This window comes from Equus caballus, chromosome 4 (assembly GCF_041296265.1).
Source record: "Equus caballus isolate H_3958 breed thoroughbred chromosome 4, TB-T2T, whole genome shotgun sequence".
Lineage (NCBI taxonomy): Eukaryota > Metazoa > Chordata > Mammalia > Perissodactyla > Equidae > Equus > Equus caballus.
In genome coordinates, this window is record NC_091687.1 from 78,434,705 (window position 1) to 78,455,126 (window position 20,422).

Below are 20,422 nucleotides of genomic sequence, written 5' to 3' on the forward strand. Positions count from 1 at the left end.
ATTCTCTCCCCAAAATAAACATGTTTGTTTGTAAAATGAATGTTAGGGAGTGATTACTTATATTACATTTTTTACTTTATAAAATATTCATTCTTTAGTAAGCATCTTTAGTGCATTTAAAGAATTATTCATTTCGGGAATTTCCAGGAATTCATCAGACATATAGAGGAAACTATACTATCTGGGTGTGATTTTTGACCCACAATTCTTCCTAAGGAATCTTTGAAATAGGTTGGCGTTGTTACCCCCTACAGTTAGGGGAAGTGAGGCATTGTGAGACTGTTTTTTTTATTTTGTTGTTAATTCTTGCTCAAATTGATGGAAACTAAAAGCTTTCAGCCAGTGATGGCATCACTTGGCTTGTGCAAACATGAGCACCCTATGTGACAAGATATATGCTACCTAGTATGGAACTGATTTTAGAAAGAGAGAAAAGTATTTGTAGTTCACTTTATAGTAAACAAAATAAGAACTATTTGGCTTTCATGTCAGCTGACTTTTGTTTTCTGTTTATATGTTAGAATCTCACTGTTTGGCTGACTTTGGGAGTCTAAGTCATGAGGCTACCTCATAAGCAAAATGCTCATACATTGAGGGTCTTTTGGTACCAAAGGAACCCAGTACCATGCACATGGGTTCAGGTGGCCATGCACTTTTCCAAATGCCACCCTGTAGCCATTAATGCCATAGCAAGCTTCTAATGTTTTCATCCCCAGTGCTGAACTGTACCCAACCTGATACATCAAGGCTTAAGAAAAAGGATTAACCAATAGAGCTTTTGGGATCTCAAGTCCCATAAGTCTCCTGTCATGAATATCTCATTCATTACAGAAATAATCAGCTTTGTATAAGACTGATTGTAAAATAAAGAAATGAACGAATTTTGGAGCTTTCCGCCATCTCAGTCTATCCCATTGCATAGCCTCTGTTCCATAACAACTGAAAGTTGATTTATTAGATTCTGATAATATATGTTTGCGTTATTTGTTACAATAGTCTGTCCCACCCTCCACTAAAACTTGGCTTGCACTTTGCAAATTCCTTTGTTGCAAATGAATAAACTCACCATACCAAGGCCCTTGTGTTGAGCTTTGTTTATGTTGTACACCTGGCAACAGAGATGATGTCCTTATTCATTATTCATGGAAAAAGAACCTCACTAGAGGCAGGACACATGCTGTTGCTGAGATGCCTCGTTAGGGGTTTCAAGTTCAGCATTTGTCAATAGACTGCAGATGACCTAGCCCCAACTGAATTTTGGAGGGTGTTTTGGTGCAGACTTGGCTCAGGCCTGTGTCATTTACAGTAGAAATATAATGAAGTGGCTGCTGAAGTTACTGTTCTTGAGGAGTGAGCTGCAACCACACAAGACTATTAAAAAGGCCTGCCCCTTGTTCCTCACTCCATACCATAAAATGGACTCTTTCGAGTTCATCCCTGCTGCTTTTTCCTGGAGACACAAAGGACCTCGACCGAGTTGTTGCCCTGTTATCTGGCCCTGTGTGAGGAAGTGGGTGCTTTAGACGACTTGGAGTACAGACAGCAATTAGGGGCACCCAATTCTTCACCCTGATTCAGATGTCATCATTCTGATCCATGAGATGCTGGAGACAGCACTTTGAATCCCAGCCTCTCTATCCGTCTCTGTAGGGCCACACCCAAAGCAGCCAGGATTATATTATCTTTGCAAATTGGAATGCTCTGGTTGGGTTGCTGTTTCTTGGATGGTTTGTGGGTACAGCAGTCCTTCTTTATTACATTTGCTAGGTGGCTGAATTTTTTAAGTAGTATGTTGGGGAGTGACACAATAGGATTAGTGCTGCTTTCCTGACCTTTGCAGAAAGGATTTAGAAATGTGGCAAGGCAAAGGGGAAAAAAACAACATGTTCTGAGGAAAGGAGAAAGGCAACATGTATTCCCTTTGCCTCATTCTTCTTTTTCTTCACCATTTTTTTGGGGGGGCTTTGAGTCTTTTTTAAAGTGACATTCACAAACGTCTTTTACAGTGAGGTACCCTGGATCCCTAGTAGGATTACCAGTTAATTGGTCATACCTCCTTATCATCTTCAGTCTAATTTTGATTTTGCCCTTAAGATAACTTCTCATGTTAGATTATTCTAGCCATTAACCTAAATTGCTGTCTTGCTCTATTCAGGAGTTTTTATCCTTTTTTCCAATTTGTTAACCAAATTATGGGTAGGCAGTTTTTATCCAGGAAGTTGGTCCTTGTTTTGGAGTGTCCTTCATGAACTGACAAAAATAACAGCAACAGTAACAGCTAGCATTTATTGAGTTCTTATAATGTGTCAGGGTCAGTCATGTTTCTAAGCCCTATGTGGTTGAACTCATTTATTCTCACCATAAGCATGTGAGGTAGGTAGTGTTATTTGCCCTGTTTTACAGCTGTGGTAACTAGTGCAGAGAGATGTTAAGTAACTTGCTCAAATAAAGAGCCTAAGATACCAAAGTAAAGCCTTGGAGATGTGAGAGCAAAGAGAGAAACTGAGAACAGTCCTTGTTCAGTAAGATGTGAATTCTATGAGGAAATGAGAGCTGGGATAAAAACTAAAGTGGTCTGACTCCAGGCCCATGGTCTTAACCATCACACTTCCACTGTTTCTGCTGTTGGCAGTATTTTTTAATTGTTGTCACTGGCACCATTCTTGTTGTTATTATTAGCTACAGTTTATTGAGAAGCTACCATGTGCCAAAGAAGTTATACACATTACCTGTAACCCTCACGATAACCTTGCAGGGAGGTAGTTATTCCATTTTAGCAGAGGCAGAAACTGAGGCTTGTGAGTTTAAGTAACTTTCAAGACCACATTCTTTGAAAACTGAAGAACTAGGATTCAAATCCAGATCTGCTTGGCTCTGAAAGCGCATGTGTTTTTCATAAATGTAAGCCTTGCTGAAGTGACTTACTCTGCCTCCCTCTCTCCTCTTACAAAGGCATGAAGTAGGCGGGCTGGAGCCGTGGTACAGAATTTCAATGATGCCAAATTGTGTTTTAAGATTCCTTTTTAATCATTCCTTGAGAACTGGGTATATCTGTATTTGCTTATCTTTCTGAAACTGTCTTCCAAATAGAGTTTTCCATTTTCAATCAACTTGTGCCTGATTTCTTTAGTCACAAAGGGGATTTAATGCATGGTATTCATTTACTTTGAGATTTATCATCTCTCTTCTTCAGTCATACATTAGCTATAAAGACAGAAATCTTTTTAAGATCATTAAGTCATCAGAACCTTCTTTTAGAAGCCATTACTAAAGTTGTTACAAGCTTTGGATTGCCTTTCAAAGAAATTTATAGGCCACCTAGGTTGAAAACTTAAGTCTAAAAGATTAAAGTGGTAATGTGGAAAAGAATTCATACGTTTTTTTATTCATTATCGTTTGCACATTTCAATTTTAGAAGGATCTCATAGAGCAAGTGAATGTGAATGTGAGTGCTACAAGGTACCCTTGGGAACGTCTAGTTCTGTCTGTCTGTAGTTAGTGATCCCTGGGGACACCAAAGGCAGTCAAGGATAATGGTGAAGAGTCCTAGCCCTGGTGCCAGCCTGCTGAGATCAAGCCCAGCTCTGCCTTTCACTAACTGAGTGAACTTCAGCAAATTACTTAACCTGCTAAGCCTTTGTTTCTTTCTCTTGAAATGGGATTGTGGCTTAGAAAGGCTATGTAACTTGCCCAGGATCACACAGTTGGGAATTTGTTGTGAGGATTAAAGTAGTTAATCCATGTTAAGTGTTTAGAGCAGTGTAAGGTACACAGTAAGAGTTCAGTAACTGTTAGCTGTTATAAAGAGCCAAGATTACCACTCCTGAACTTCACCACTGTTCTCAGTTAATTTTGTTCAAATAGAAAGCTATATATAAAAATGCCAATTAAAATGAGAGAATAAGAGCCCAGTCTTGTGCCCCTCTCCCCAAAGATAGTGTTATGGCCTGTTATTAAAATTAATTATGGCTCTAATAGGACATATGTACAAATATTTGATAAGAATGGAAATGCTTAATTTTATCTATAAATAATTCTTAAACTTTTGGAAAGCTGAGGAAAAAAATGCCAGGGATTTTCACTCCTGATTAAAAGACAAATTATTTCAGCCTTGGGGCAATTTGCACCAATGGAAATACAAATCCAAGCTCTTTTGGATATTTACTCCATTGGATCATTTGTTGATTGCCCTAAATTTGGGGGCAGAAACTTCCCTGTGAGCGATAGCTGGCCTTTTTTATAGTCACAAATGCTATATAAATGCAACAACTATATCAAGACCATTTTTACTGATGCCATCCAGCCCATCCTAAATTAGCATTATTATCTGCCATCTGGTAATGTGCAGAGGGTATACTTTTAAGAACTGGACATGTTATTAACATTGGGGGCAATACTTTCATCTTAGTAGATTGAAAACAGAAGTTCTAAAGAAAGCATTAGGGAATTACTCTATGCTGAGACTATTCAGAGAATAAGCTTTTTGCTGATATTGTTTTGCAGAGTCAGCACATAGTTATAAGTAGAAATTTCATAAACCTTGTTCATTGCCCAAGGCCTTATAACTAGCACAAGTTACTCAACTATCCTCACAGTTCCTTTGAAATGCTCACTGCGTACCCTCTCTTTTGGGTAGGCTGTTTTCCATTTACGTTTGAGGACTAGGCAAGAATAAGAGGGATTTGAGATACCAGGAGGATAAGTGAATAAAATCTGTATTCAGGCTGTCAGTGTCAGCTGTTCAGACCTCCAAAACAGCGTTTTCAGTTAAGTATATAGATGTGAGTTTTGATGCCACAGGCAAAAGCCGCTTCTGAAACAAATCTACTACAAAATTAGGCTGCATTTGAGAAAGAAGGTTTGAATGCAGTCACTCCCTAGCGGCAGACTCCAAGCCTAGTCCAGCTCCTTTCCCTGGCTGGCTCTTATGGAAAAGATCAAGGATATCAAGCAGATATTAAAAAGGATCCTTGTGTAAAAGATGGGTAAATGAATCACATTGCCGCTTCAAAGAAGAAAATAATTATTAACACTGATGTCATGGGTTATGGCTTCAGACCAGTAAGCACAAGTCACTGAGAAAGGATGGCCCTGTATAGCTTTGCACTGGGTGCCCTGCTGACTTGGAAACCAAGAGGTAGATCTGTCAGGAGGACTAGGCCTTTGAGGTTACAAAATGATTGACTGTTATACTATACATGCAATGAGCAGGAGTTCTGATAATAGATGTTATTTCAATAAAGACAGTATGCATAAGAAGCTTCTACTGTCTCTGATGATGGAAGACATTTTATGAATGCATACATCTGTAATTCACATAGTTGGCACATGAACAAACCCACTAAATTTATGGCTTTAGTAGTCCTTATTGCCAAGTTATCATAATTTACCAAGGTGACATCCCTCCCCAGCCACCATTACCATCACGTAAACTGCCGTGTTTGGCTCCAGGGCGCCAGCCTCAGAAGGGCCCTCTGACACAGACTTTCTGGGGTAATCCAATCCAAAAGTTGCAAATAACATCTGGTGTTTGGCTTTGTAGCATAAAATGAATTTTCCTGGGTGTAGTTGAATCTGTGTTGCCTGCCCCTCCCCCGGCTCCAAATTACTAAGGTCATGTAGTATTTCCCTATTGAATCATTGAACTCCCAGGTGGCACATCTTTTTGAGATTCTGGTATATCAATCCTTTTTATTTCTTCAGTGAAGTTTTCCCCTTTGGTTGAAAGGGGACCTTGGAGTGGCTTTTTGAAGGTGGGACAAAAAGACTTCACGCTGTCTAGAACTAAAAAAAAAAATCCAAGGACAATTCTACATTTCTGTTGTTTTCTTTGCTTCACATCATAAACAGGAGTAAACAGAAATTTTATTGAAGACAGCCACATGGAGGACAGCATCACATAATGGGACAGTAATAATACATCACAGTCCACAAACAGGTTAGGAAGGAGAAATGGGCTGCATTTTTGTTTGATTGTTTTTAGTTTTTGTTTGTTTGTTTGATCAGTTTGTGGCTCCAAAAGCATCTGTCAAGGCCACATATGTTGGATTAATACACACTTCAAGTATATCAACTTGTTCCCTGACGAAGGAAAGGGACACTTGATACTCCATCCTCTTAAATGATTACAGAGTAATTACGTTAATTTTTTTCAAATTCAGCAAGGATCTATCAAACTCTTATGTTGAAGAAACTAACTTTTAGGTGCTTCCAGATTCAGAGATGAATATGATCTATTCTGTATTGCCGAGAAGCTTTCAGTCTAGTGGAGAAAGATGTTAAAAACAACAAAAACAAAAACCAACCTATAGTAAGTCAAGCTGGGATGAATCAGTGCTCAGTGAATCTATTTGAAACATGTTGTGGGAAGTGCAGAGAAAGAAACCCTTTGAGAGCAAGCCCTGTGTCCTCCTCTTCTCCACACTCATGTGCTAGTTAGACATTCATAACATCTGTGGTGAATGAGTGACTTGTTAGATGGAGATGCTTCATGACAGTGTCCTCCTTGTGAGGCTCTCTGGCACTTATCTGCTGGTGCTACACTTGAAAACAGGTTTTAGAATTATAGATATGAAATTGACCCTCAATTGACCTATCTCATACTTAGGAAGAGTAACGATCCTTTTTTAATTACGTCTTGATTATTAATATTGTAGATGAACAAGAGGAAATTAGGTAAAAAAGATGATCACTGAAAAGATTGTTCTGTCTAAAGTTTTGCCCCATGGTTTTCTGAAACACCTCAAATGGAGAGTTTTACTCATAATTACATGAATCTCTCCCAAGATTATTACATTGAATTTCAAACTTGCTATTATGAGCCATTTATGACTTTTGAAAACTTAAGAGTCATTCTCCCTGAGATGACCTTTTCTTTCAGCAGCATCATTCTCATAAAGGGTCCTTGGGAGCCAAAAGAGGTGTGGTTTGCCTTCCTTGCTTCTGGCCAAAAATTCTTCTTTTCTTCAACCTTGTTTCAGCTTTTACTCCTGCTTTCTTGCTGCCCTACTTTTTCATTCCACTGCTGTTTCAGATAGACATCTAGATTTAGAGCACCAGTACAATTTCATACATTCTACTAGAATGTGTACAGCATGTTGAGAAATAACAAGTTTCTGACTCCCTCTTCAAACACCCATCAACACTGGTCACTTTTGGCTCCCAGAGGCTATATTATATATAAATGTTTGCATATTGAAGGAAGCTAATATCAAGTGATTTCAGATGTTAATACATTAACTTAGGATTTCATTCAGCAAACACTGACCACCAACTATGTTTTCAGATATTGTTTTGTGTTGTGGGTACAAAGTGATGAAGAAACACAGCTTTTACTACTAAAGCACACCATGTAAGTAGGAGAGGGATATAAGAGAACAGACAATTACTGTAAAGTGTAAAGACGGCGATAGAGTTTAACCCAAGATGGAAGAGACGCTTCACCCAGGAGGAGTAAGGGTAGCCTTCTTGGTGGAGATGGGGTCTGAGCTGAGCCAGACAGTGAAGGTGCTGGAGGCAAAGAGAGAAAATGGAAAGATTTAGGGGCAGGATTGACATGGCTTATGTGGAGAACTCCAAGTATCCCCCAGAGCAAAGGCATTGAGGAGAGCTGCAGCAAAGGGTCGAGATGCATTGGGTGAGTGAGGTAGGGACCAGACCTAGACAAGTTTTGGATCTAGGTTAGATTTTATTCTACAGGCCATGGAGAGACCTGGAGGCAATTTCAGCAGAGGAAGGGCTTCAGTCTGACCACAAAGTGGAGAGAGTGGCACAATGGATTAATACTCTGCCCTGTTCTGATTTGAAGTAGTTGACAGATAAACACACAGTGTGAAAGCACTAAGACATGAAGGAGTGGAGTGCCACTCTAGAGGACTGGTGAGGTGACTTCAGACACTGTGAAGCTGCAGAATGCTATCCTTTAGGGAGATATTTGCTTGGCTTTCCAACCACTAAGTACAAAAGAGTAGAGTTTGGTTTTTCTTTTTTTTTTTTTATTAATGTTATGATAGATTACAAGCTTGTGAGATTTCAGTTGTACATTTTTGTTAGTCATGTTGTGGGTACACCACTTCCCCCTTCGTACCCTCCCCCCACCCCCCCCTTTTCCCTGGTAACCACCGATCAGATCTCCTTCTCAATATACTAATTTCCACCTATGAGTGGAGTCATATAGAGATCGTCTTTCTCTGACTGACTTATTTCGCTTAACATAATGCCCTCGAGGTCCATCCACATTGTTGTGAATGGGCCAATTTCATCTCTTTTTATGGCTGAGTAGTATTCCATTGTGTATATATACCACATCTTCTTTATCCAGTCATCAGTTTCTGGGCATGTAGGCTGGTTCCACGTCTTGGCTATTGTAAATAATGCTGCGATGAACATAGGGGTGCAACGGACTCTTGAGATATCTGTTATCAGGTTCTTAGGATAGATACCCAGTAATGGGATGGCTGGGTCATAGGGTATTTCTATTTTTAACTTTTTGAGAAATCTCCATACTGTTTTCCATAGTGGCTGTACCAGTTTGCATTCCCACCAACAGTGTATGAGGGTTCCTCTTTCTCCACAACCTCTCCAACATTTGTCGTTCTTGGTTTTGGATGTTTTTGCCAATCTAATGGGGGTAAGGTGATATTTTAGTGTAGTTTTGATTTGCATTTCCCTGATGATTAGCGATGATGAACATCTTTTCATGTGTCTATTGGCCATATTCATATCTTCTTTTGAGAAATGTCTGTTCATGTCCTCTGCCCATTTTTTGATCGGGTTGTTTGTTTTTTTGTTGTTAAGCAGTGTGAGTTCTTTGTATATTATGGAGATTAACCCTTTGTCGGATAAGTGGCTTGTAAATATTTTTTCCCAATTAGTGAGCTGTTTTTTTGTTTCAATTCTGTTTTCCCTTGCCTTGAAGAAGCTCTTTAGTCTGATGAAGTCCCATTTGTTTATTCTTTCTATTGTTTCCCTCAGCTGAGGAGTTGCAGTGTCCGAAAAGATTCTTTTGAAACTGGTGTCAAAGAGTGTACTGCCTATATTCTCTTCCAGAAGACTTATTGTCTCAGGCCTAATCTTTAGGTCTTTGATCCATTTTGAGTTTATTTTGGTGTGTGGTGAAAAAGAATGGTCAATTTTCAATCTTTTGCATGTGGCTGTCCAGTTTTCCCAGCACCATTTGTTGAAGAGACTTTCTTTTCTCCATTGTAGGCCCTCTGCTCCTTTGTCGAAGATTAGCTGTCCATAGATGTGTGGTTTTATCTCTGGGCTTTCAATTCTGTTCCATTGATCTGTGGACCTGTTTTTGTACCAGTACCATGCTGTTTTGATCACTGTAGCTTTGTAGTATGTTTTGAAATCGGGGATTGTGATTCCGCCGGCTTTGTTTTTCTTGCTCAGGATTGCTTTAGCAATTCGCGGTCTTTTGTTCCCCCATATGAATTTTAGGATTGTTTGTTCAATTTCTGTGAAGAATGTTCTTGGGATTCTGATTGGGATAGCATTGAATCTGTATATTGCTTTAGGTAGTATGGACATTTTAACTATGTTTATTCTTCCAATCCATGTACAAGGAATGTTTTTCCATCTCTTTATGTCATCGCCTATTTCTTTCAAGAAAGTCTTGTAGTTTTCATTGTATAGATCCTTCACTTCCTTGGTTAAGTTTATCCCAAGGTATTTTATTCTTTTCGTTGTGATTGTGAATGGGATAGAGTTCTTGAGTTCTTTTTCTGTTAGTTTATTGTTAGTGTATAGAAATGCTACTGATTTATGCACGTTAATTTTATACCCTGCTACTTTGCTGTAGTTGTTGATTATTTCTAATAGTTTTTCTGTGGATTCTTTGGGGTTTTCTATGTATAAGATCATGTCGTCTGCAAACAACGAGAGTTTTACTTCTTCGTTACCTATTTGGATTCCTTTTATTTCTTTTTCCTGCCGAATTGCTCTGGCCAGCACCTCCAGTACTATGTTGAATAGGAGTGGTGAAAGTGGGCACCCTTGTCTTGTTCCTGTCCTCAGAGGGATGGCTTTCAGCTTTTGTCCATTGAGTATGATGTTGGCTGTGGGTCTATCATATATGGCCTTTATTATGTTGAGGTACTTTCCTTCTATACCCATTTTACTGAGGGTTTTTATCATAAATGGGTGTTGGATCTTGTCGAATGCTTTCTCTGCATCTATTGAGATGATCATGTGGTTTTTGTTTTTCATTTTGTTGATGTAGTGTATCACGTTGATTGACTTGCGGATGTTGAACCATCCCTGTGTCCCTGGTATAAATCCCACTTGATCATGGTGTATAATCTTTTTGATGTATTGCTGTAATCGGTTTGCCAAAATTTTGTTGAGGATTTTTGCATCTATGTTCATCAGTGATATCGGCCTGTAGTTCTCCTTCTTTGTGTTGTCCTTGTCAGGTTTGGGGATCAGAGTGATGTTGGCTTCATAGAATGTGTTAGGGAGTTCTCCATCTTTCTCAATTTTCTGGAATAGTTTGAGGAGAATAGGTATTAAGTCTTCTTTGAATGTTTGGTAGAATTCTCCAGAGAAGCCGTCTGGTCCTGGACTCTTGTTTTTGGGGAGGTTTTTGATTACCGTTTCTATTTCCTTACTTGTGATTGGTCTATTCAGATTCTCCATTTCTTCCTGATTCAGTTTGGGGAGATTGTAGGAGTCTAGGAATTTGTCCATTTCTTCCAGGTTGTTCAATTTGTTGGCATATAGTTTTTCATAGTATTCTCTTATGATCTCTTGTATTTCATTGGTATCTGTTGTGATTTCTCCTCTGTCATTCCTGATTTTATTAATTTGCGATTTCTCTCTTCTTTTCTTGGTGAGTCTGGCTAGGGGTTTGTCAATTTTGTTAATTCTTTCGAAGAACCAACTCTTTGTTTCATTGATCCTTTCTATTGTCTTTTTTGTTTCAATATCGTTTATTTCTGCTCTTATTTTTATTATTTCCCTCCTTCTACTGACTCTGGGCTTTGTTTGTTCTTCTTTTTCTGGTTCTGTTAGGTGTCGTTTGAGGTTGCTTACGTGAGCTTTTTCTTGTTTAGTGAGGTGAGCCTGTATTGCGATGAATTTCCCTCTTAGGACTGCTTTTGCTGCATCCCAAATGATTTGGTATGTCGTGTTCTCATTTTCATTTGTCTCCAGATAATATTTGATTTCTTCTTTAATTTCTTCAATGATCCATTGTTTGTTGAGAAGTGTGTTGTTTAGTCTCCACATTTTTGCACCTTTCTCTGCTTTTTTCTTGTAGTTGATTTCTAGTTTAATAGCGTTATGATCAGAAAAGATGCTTGATATTATTTCAGCTCTCTTGCATTTATTGATGTTTGCTTTGGTTCCCAAAATATGGTCAATCCTTGAGAATGTTCCATGTGCACTTGAGAAGAATGTGTAACCTGCTGTTTTTGGATGAAGTGTTCTATATATATCTATTAAGTCCATCTGGTCTAATTTTTCATTTAATTCTATTATTTCCTTGTTGATTTTCTGTCTGGATGTTCTGTCCATTGGTGTTAATGGTGTGTTGAGGTCCCCTACTATTATTGTATTGTTGTTGATGTCTTCTTTTAGTTCTATTAAGAGTTGCTTTACAAATTTTGGTGCTCCTGTGTTGGGTGCGTATATATTTATAAGTGTTATGTCTTCTTGGTGGAGAGTCCCTTTTATCATTATATACTGTCCCTCTTTATCTTTCTTTATCTGTTTTGTTTTGAAATCTACCTTGTCTGATATTAGTATAGCGACACCTGCTTTCTTTTGTTCATTATTAGCTTGGAGTATTGTTCTCCATCCCTTCACTCTGAGTCTGTGTTTGTCTTTGGGGCTGAGGTGTGTTTCCTGGAGGCAGCATATTGTTGGATCTTGTTCTTTGATCCATCCTGCCACTCTGTGTCTTTTGATTGGGGAGTTCAATCCATTTACATTTAGAGTGGTTATTGAGATGTGGGGGCCTACCACTACCATTTTGTGTCTTGTTTTCCGGTTTTCTTCAGTTTCCTTTGTTTCTCGTCCCATGGTTTAATCTGTTCTGATGTAGAGCTGCTACTCTCTGTTGTTGTCCTTCTACTTATCTCCTCTGCTCTTGGTTTTGTAGCCCCTTTCCTTTTTTGGATTTTTCAGGAATGAGGGTTTTCCTGAGGATTTCCTGAAGAGGAGGTTTTGTGGCAATGAACTCCCTTAATTTTTGTTTATCTGGGAAAGTTTTTATTTCTCCATGGTATTTGAAGGATATTTTCTCTGGGTAGAGAATTCTCAGCTGTAGATTTTTGTCCTTCAGATTTTTGAATATATCATTCCACTCTCTTCTAGCCTGTAAAGTTTCTGCTGAGAAATCTGCTGATAGCCTGATGGGGGTTCCTTTGTAGGTTAGTTTCTTTTGCCTGGCTGTCCTTAATATTTTCTCCTTGTCGTTGACTTTTGCTAGCTTCACTACTATATGCCGTGGAGTTGGTCTTCTTGCATTGATAAAGTTTGGAGATCTATTGGCTTCTGTCACCTGAAGATCCATCTCCCTCACCAGATTTGGGAAGTTCTCAGCCATTATTTCTTTGAATAGGTTTTCTGCCCCTTTCTCCTTCTCTTCTCCCTCTGGTATACCTATAATCCTTACGTTGCATCTCCTAATTGTGTCTGATAATTCTCGGAGAGTTTCTTCATTTCTTTTAAGTCTTGCTTCTCTCTCCTCCTCTGCCTGCAACAATTCTATATTGCCATCTTCCAAATTGCTAATTCTTTCCTCCATATTATCGGCCCTACTGTTCAGAGCATCTAGATTTTTCTTAATCTCCTCTATTGTGTTCTTCATTTCCAATATTTCTGTTTGGTTCTTCTTTATTGTATCAAACTCTTTTGTGACATAGCTCCTGAACTCGTTGAGTTGTCGGTCAGAATTCTCTCTTAACTCATTGAGAATCCTAATGATGGCTGTTTTGAAGTCATCATCATTTAGGTTATATATCTCATTTTCTTTGGGATTGTTTTCTGTGTATTTGTTACTTTCTTTCTGTTCTGGAGATTTAATGTATTTTTTCATATTGCTTGATGATGTTGATTTGTGCCTCCGCATGGAGATAGAGTTTAGTTGCTCCTTTCACTTGTTTCAGCTGCTGCGGTGGGGGGAGCAGCTGTTTATACTTCACCAACCAGGAACCCTGTCCGTAGTTGCTAACTGGGCCTGGGCCCCTCTTCGTAGCCACAGTGGCCCTTTGGATTCCCTCCTCTGCCGTGGGGGCCGTCACAGGGGGGCTTCAGGCTGCAGGTGCCTACTGTTGTTGCCCACCTAGATGCGCTCTCTCCTTGGGGTCTGCAACGGTGTTATGGGCTTTTCCAGCGGCCAAGGGTGGGATCACTTATATTTGTCGCTCCGTTGCTGTCGGCACCCACCAAATCTCACTTGTCCTCTATGGGTCGCAGGAGAGCTATTGGCATCTTCTACAGTCTGTGGTTAGTACACCTAGCTATGCTGCTTTTGCCCTGGGGTCTTCCAGCCTTGTGGCTGGCGGCTGGGTGCCTTCTACTGGTGCTGTGCAGAGGCTTTCCCTAAGGCTGCTGTGAGCCTGTAGGGTTTCCCCCTAGGCTACTAAGCTGGGTCTCTGGAACTCTCTCCAGCCCCAGTCCTCTCCGAGATCTCCGGCAATCCCTAGCCTCACGGGGTGGGCAACGGCAGCTGGGGGTCGCCCCGCCCTCTGAGATTCTCTCCAGGCCTCTCCCGGAGCCGTGAATGCTCAGCGTGGCCCCTCTGCTAACGGCACACCAAGAGTTTTGTCTGCTGCCCGGGCGGAGCTCCAGCGCTTCCCCTCTGGGTCGCCGAACTGGCCTTTGAAAGTTCCCCCAGCCCCGGTCCTCTCTGAGATCTCCGGCAATCCCTAGTCCCACGGGGCGGGCAACGGCAGCTGGGGGTCGCCCCGCCCTCTGGGCTTCTCTCCGGGCCTCTGCCGGGAGCCCTGAATGCTGGGCGTGGCCCCTCTGCTAATGGCAGACAGAGAGTTTTGTCTGCTGCCTGGCGGAGCTCCGGCGCTTCCCCTCCGGGTCGCCGAACTGGCCTTTGAAAGTTCCCCCGCCCCGGTCCTCTCCGAGATCTCCGGCAATCCCTAGCCCCACGGGGCGGGCAACGGCAGCTGGGGGTCGCCCCGCCCTCTGGGATTCTCTCCGGGCCTCTCCCGGAGCCGTGAGTGCTCAGCATGGCCCCTCTGCTAATGGCAGACAGAGAGTTTTGTCTGCTGCCCGGGCGGAGCTCCGGTGCTTCCCCTCCGGGTCACCGAACCAGCCTTTGAAAGTTCCCCCAGCCCCGGTCCTCTCCGAGATCTCCGGCAATCCCTAGTCCCACGGGGCGGGCAACAGCAGCTGGGAGACCTCCGTGCCCTCCGTGTCTCTCTCTGGGACCCTCCGGGTGCCCCGAGCACCAGGCTGGGTCTCCCCGCCAATGGCCGGGAGAGACTCTCCCCGCGGGCTCAGGTGTGCAACTCCAAAGTTTCCCTCTGCGTTTAGGAGTAATTGCGGGGGGTTTAGGTAGGGTTCTGGTCACCTGTTTCCACCGTCGCTCCTCTGTTGTGTTCTCGCTCCTGCCCTAGATGTGTGTGGATCCTCTGGGGGCGTCCGTTGGAAGAAAGCCGCTTGCGGGTACTAGGCTGCCCGTCAGGGTCGGAGAGTTTTCACCTATTTCCACATCCTCCCGGAGGAAAGTCCATCCGCCTTCCGATGTATAGTTGCGTGGGTGTCTCAGACGTCCTGAGATGCTGTCTGGATATCCTTTGTCAAGCGATAAGTGTCCAAATAATTGTAGACTCGAAGGGCGAGAGACAAAGAGGACTACTCACAGCGCCATCTTGGCTCTCCCTCCTGGTTTTTCTTTAAACAACAAAAGGGAATCCCAGTGTAGAAACTTTTTTATTTCCCAGGTGATTAAAACTTCCTATTTTAAACTATGCCACTTAATTTCATTCACTCTCCTGTGATGTCTTAACTACAGAAAATTGAGGTTTGTGTATACCCAGCATAACTCTTAGATAATCTGTCTTTCAGGGGAATGTAACTGAGACATGGGTTAAAAGCCTGGCAGGATTCATGTAATCCATCAACAGCTATCTACTTCTGCTGAGTCATAACAATGACACGAGAAGAAAAAACATAGAATGTGGGGAACAGGTAGAATGCCCACCTAGTCTTTAAAGGTTGTGTATTTGGGGACCGTGGAGTAGATGATGTGAATGCCTGCCTGTATAGATCTACAAGTCTCATTTGCTAAAAGCAAAGCATCTGATAAATTCTTGCCTTACTGACACTTTAATTACTACTAAAGTAGACAAACCCTGGGAGTAATTAATACCCTGGATTTCATTCTTACCAAAAGGGAAGACCTTTAAGAGAAGGAGACCATGTTATCTTGTGGCTCATAATAGTAAAAGAAGGGAACATTAGGCATAGACATATTCCCTGAATCTAAAAACAAATAAAAAGCCAAAGCTACACCCTTTTTCAATTCAAAGGAAAGATAAATGTAAACCCATAAATGGAGATTCAATAAATGACTTTGTGCTGACACTGTTTGGCATAGGAAATACAGAGGATTTTTTTTTTTTAAGTGGAAAACTGTTCAAGAAGGATGGGAGATTCCAAAAGATGAAATTATAGTTATTCCCAATGGAAAAAAATGTAAAGGAAAAACAAATGATTAAAGTATGTGAAAAGATCAGAATGACAAATAGCTAAATAGATACATAAAAGTGAGATAGAAACCTGTAAGCAGGTGTTGGCTAAACTCTAGAGGAAGCAAAAGTCTCAAGACTTTAATTGTGAAGCTATTTTCCCAGGAAAATGATGAAGAAAGTATAAGAAAATGAAAATAAAGGCAAGTAGCACTTGGGCAGTATGGGATGGTAACAAGGCTGTGGTATTACAACACCTGTTCGGTCACTAATTAGTTAGACAACTCTTAAGTATATCATTTAGATTCTCTGGACCTGTATTTCTTCATCTGTAAATAAAAGATTTTTGAGGGATGACCTTCACAGTCATGTGCTGTTGTCCAATTCTTTGATCTATCTTGTAGTACTATGATTTGGAGAAGAAAGTAATACGTTAATAATTGATAAAAACATACAGCTGTTCATTCCTGTTTTCTGTTTCCCCTCAATACTTTTGATTCTTTTTTCTTTAGAATTTCAGCAAATAAATCAATCCCAACAAAATTCGAAAAGAGATGATTATGTGGTTTATGAACACTTAGGAAAGAAAGAGATGATTGAAGATCCAACATGGATTTACTGAGAAAGTTGTGCCTAATAAAAATAGATGAGGTAGGGGCTGGCCCCGTGGCCGAGTGGTTAAGTTTGCGCGCTCCGCTGCAGGCGGCCCAGTGTTTCGTTGGTTCGAATCCTGGGCGCGGACATGGCACTGCTCATCAGACCACACTGAGGCGGCGTCCCACATGCCACAACTAGAAGGACCCACAACGAAGACTACACAACTATGTACTAGGGGGCTTTGGGGAGAAAAAGGAAAAAAATAAAATCTTTAAAAAAAAAAAATAGATGAGGTAGTGGACGTGAAAATATTTGTAGTCTATACAATAGTATTTAAATGTTTCCGATTAATTTAAATGGCCATTTTTCTTCATATTTCTGAATTAGAAAAATGCCATAGAAGTATTTATGTCTTTATTTAAATAAAATGTTTGATAATATTTTGAATGCTATCTTTTTAGGTAACATGGAGAAATGTGGTCATAATACCTTTTATACCATTAATAAATGGTATAATTTAATGATATAAATGGTATAATATAATGCCCATTATAACCATTAGTAAATGTTTGCACATATATCATTGCAGGCTGTTGCAAATTTAGGGTCATCTATAGAATACCATTTCTGGATTCTCTCTTTGGTATTGCCACCCTCAGTATTTTTTTAAGTTAGGCCTTGTAGACAACAAAGCACAGTTAAAAATCATAATGTTCTGGGGAGCTCATATTTGTTCTAACTAAGTGATATTGGTATATTTCTTAACCATTCTATGTTTCACTTTTCCCATCTATAAAACAGGGCTAATAGTAGGTGCTATCTCATAGGGTTGCTCTGAGGATGAAATGGGATAATGTGTAAGTGATTAACATCAGTGCCTGGCACTTACTTAATAAGCCCTTAAATGTTAGCAGTAATTTTGATGATGACAATGATTGTATGGGGAGAAAGGTATGTGTATGAATTGTATGAAGCAAAGCTGTGGGTGGGAGACGCAGTCAGCACAGTGACCAATAGGTTGGAATGATACTCTGAAACCATTAAGATTTAGTGGTTTAGATTTCATTTTAAGATTTAAAATTTAATAGAGACAAAAGTGAAATCCTGCTTATAGGTTCAAAAATTTTTATGGCTTAAGTAAAAGAAGACCTGTTTTTGGCTGAAATCAGTTTGAATAGGATCTGGGGATTTTGTTGACCACAGGATCATAGAAACAGATTAGGGGTTCCAGATGCTCAGCAGCAGGGCCGTCCAAGCTGGTTTTCAAAGGGGTGTAGTGGCCGTAGTGCCTGAGACTGCACATTTTCCCTGGGCTCCCCCCTGGTCAGGTTTCAGGGACTTAGAGGATTATTTTCATTTCTAATTCTCATATTTTGAAATCACCCATGGCTTCATAACAAAAATAAGTGAGAAATTCTGAAGATTATGTCCATTGAGGACCTAGAAGTATTTATTCTAGAAAAGGTTAGATTTAGAGGAGGTATTGAACCATCTTAATACTTGAAAGGCTAATAAGAAATAATCAGATTCTATTTTCTCTTTTTACTAGGCAAAACTAGTAAGTAATTTTTAGATAAGCATGCGTAGAGGGAATGGAGGGGTCAGAATGATAAAAGGCGAGTAAAATGTTATATAAGTTAGATTGAAGTAAGAGAAGACAGCTTCAGATGGCACAGGATTGAAGGTTTGGTTTTTAAAAAATCTTATTTTATTGAGGTATAAATTACATATAGTAACGTGCACAAGTCCTAAGTGTAGAGCTGGATGACTTTTCACTTATGTATACACCTATGTGATCACCACCCATGATGCTAGAACTTTCCACCATCTCAGAAGATTGCCTCATATCCACTTCCACCATTGACTGCCCTCCAACCCAGAAGTAACTATTTTTCTGACCTCTATCACCGCATATTATTTTGCAAACTGCATACAACCACTTTGGAGCACTGTTTACCAGTTTAAATATATATCTATCTTCTGATTCAGTTATTTATATATATAATTCCAATTATATATCGAAGAGAAATGAGTTTATTTTTTTAGAAAAAGCTTACCCAAGAATGGCCACAACAGCTTTATTCATAATAAGCCCAAACTGGAAACAATCCAAATAGCATTAGCAAGAAAATAAACATATTGTGTTATAACCACACAAGAAATACTACTCAGCAATAAAAAAGAATGAAGTATTGATAGATGTTACAACATGGATGAATCTCAGAAACATCATGCTGAGTGAAAGAAGCCACACACAAAGGAGCACATTCTGTATGATTCCAATTGTATGAAGTTCAAGATTGTAGATTTTAATGAAAGACTTTTATGATAATTTGATTTTACATGCCTAAGATGCTTGGAGAAAGTTCTTCCCCTTTCAGAAAAGGACCTGTATGAAACACAAGATGGCAAAGAGGGGGACAGAAAACTAAACTAACACCAGCAGTTCGTCTTTGCTTAAGTGAGAAATGTTTATTTAGCATTCCTTGTTTCTGCAATGAGTAATGGAATTATGTGATGTCTCATTATTTCCTTTCCTTTTGTTTGCTTCATGATTCTAATTCTTAAGAGGGCTTTCTGGGAATAATGGTAGCTACATGCCACTTACAAAAGACAGAAAGGCACTGCATTGAGTCTGTTCATACAAAATCAGACTTAGAATGATTTTAAGATCCTTTTCCTCAAAATAAAACTTCTGAATAAATTACAAGCAATATTGGAAAGCAGCTAATTTGTTATTTCCTGCTCCAAACTTCTGATACTACCATTTTCATCACTACTGTTTGCCACTCTATTCCCCTTATCATTTTTATCCATTTCCCTAGTGATGAAAGCATAAAATCACAGTAGGTAGACAAAACTACAGAGATAAAGAACAGATTAGTGGTCACCAGGGGACAGGTGTGGGTGAGGAGGGTACAAATAAAGGGAAGCACGTGAGAGTTCCTTTGGACAGTTGTGTATTTTGATGGTGGTGGTGGTTGCCTGAGTCTGGCCATGGGATAAAATTGCATAGAACTACACACACAACAAATGCATGCAAAAAATGGTGAAACCTGAACAAAGTCTCTAATTGACTTAATAGCACTGTACCAATGTCAATTTCTTGGTTTTTGATATTTTACTACAGTTATGTAAGATGTCGTCATTGGGGGAAGCTGAGGGAAGCATTCACAGATCTCTGTGTAGTATTTTCACAGCTTCCTGTGAGCCTGTAATTATTTCAAAATAATAAATTTCAAAAATATAATAGGCAACGACAACCAAGTCTCAGCCTTGTTTTTTTTTTTTTTTTTAAGAAATAGGTAGTGTTCATGGGGCAAGCAACCCATAATAATTATCTTTCTCATAAAGGTAATGTATATGGATTTTTCTGAAAATTGAGCCAAAACATGCAGTTCCTACCTGTGATTTAGATGTTTGGCAGTTATTAGAATGAAATATAGTTAATGAGAGTGCCCTGCAAAAGGAACACCCTAACTTTTGTAAAGGTATGTAAGTACATCTGATAGATCTGCCAGCTGGCAGCACTTTGTATAAGTTCTACCTTTATCTGTTTGTGCTGTCTGTGTCTGGCTCCACCAATGTATTTGCCCATGAACTTGCTTCAGACAATTTGTAGAAGTCTTCCATTTAGCATCATTGTTATCTTTGAAAAATTCACTTATTACATGTAAATCACAGATAAACAAAGATAAGAAATAAAAGAAATAAAGATAAGTAGAAACTAAAATAAAATAAAGATAAGAAGTAGAAAAAAATTGTCTATATCCTACGCTGTTTATATTTGGTATATATAATTTCCAGTCTATTTATCTCTGTGCACATAAATGCTTTTTAAAAAAATATGAAATCATAATTTCTGTAAACTTGTTTTACTTATCGATGTGTGCACAAGAATGCAACATTTCACCAGGTCATTAAATACTTTGCCACTGTGTGATTTAATAACTGCATAGGATTGCACCCTGTGGATGTACAACAGCTTAACCAATCTCCTATAATTGGACATTTAGGCTGTTTTCAGTTTTCCACCATTAGAAACAATGTCGTGATCAACATCCTTAAGGCTAAATCTTCATGCACAGTCATGATTATTTCCCTTAGGATAAACTCTCAGAAGTGGCATTGCTGGTAGGCAAAATGTTAAAGCTTTTGATTTATATTGC

The 20,422-nt window shown here is 39.7% G+C and overlaps 1 protein-coding gene across 23 annotated transcripts in view; it reads left to right on the forward strand.

The window, feature by feature from the left end:
- Window positions 1-20,422, forward strand: part of ST7 (suppression of tumorigenicity 7) — a 257,458-nt gene that overhangs the window by 197,349 nt on the left and 39,687 nt on the right. The window lies entirely within an intron of this gene.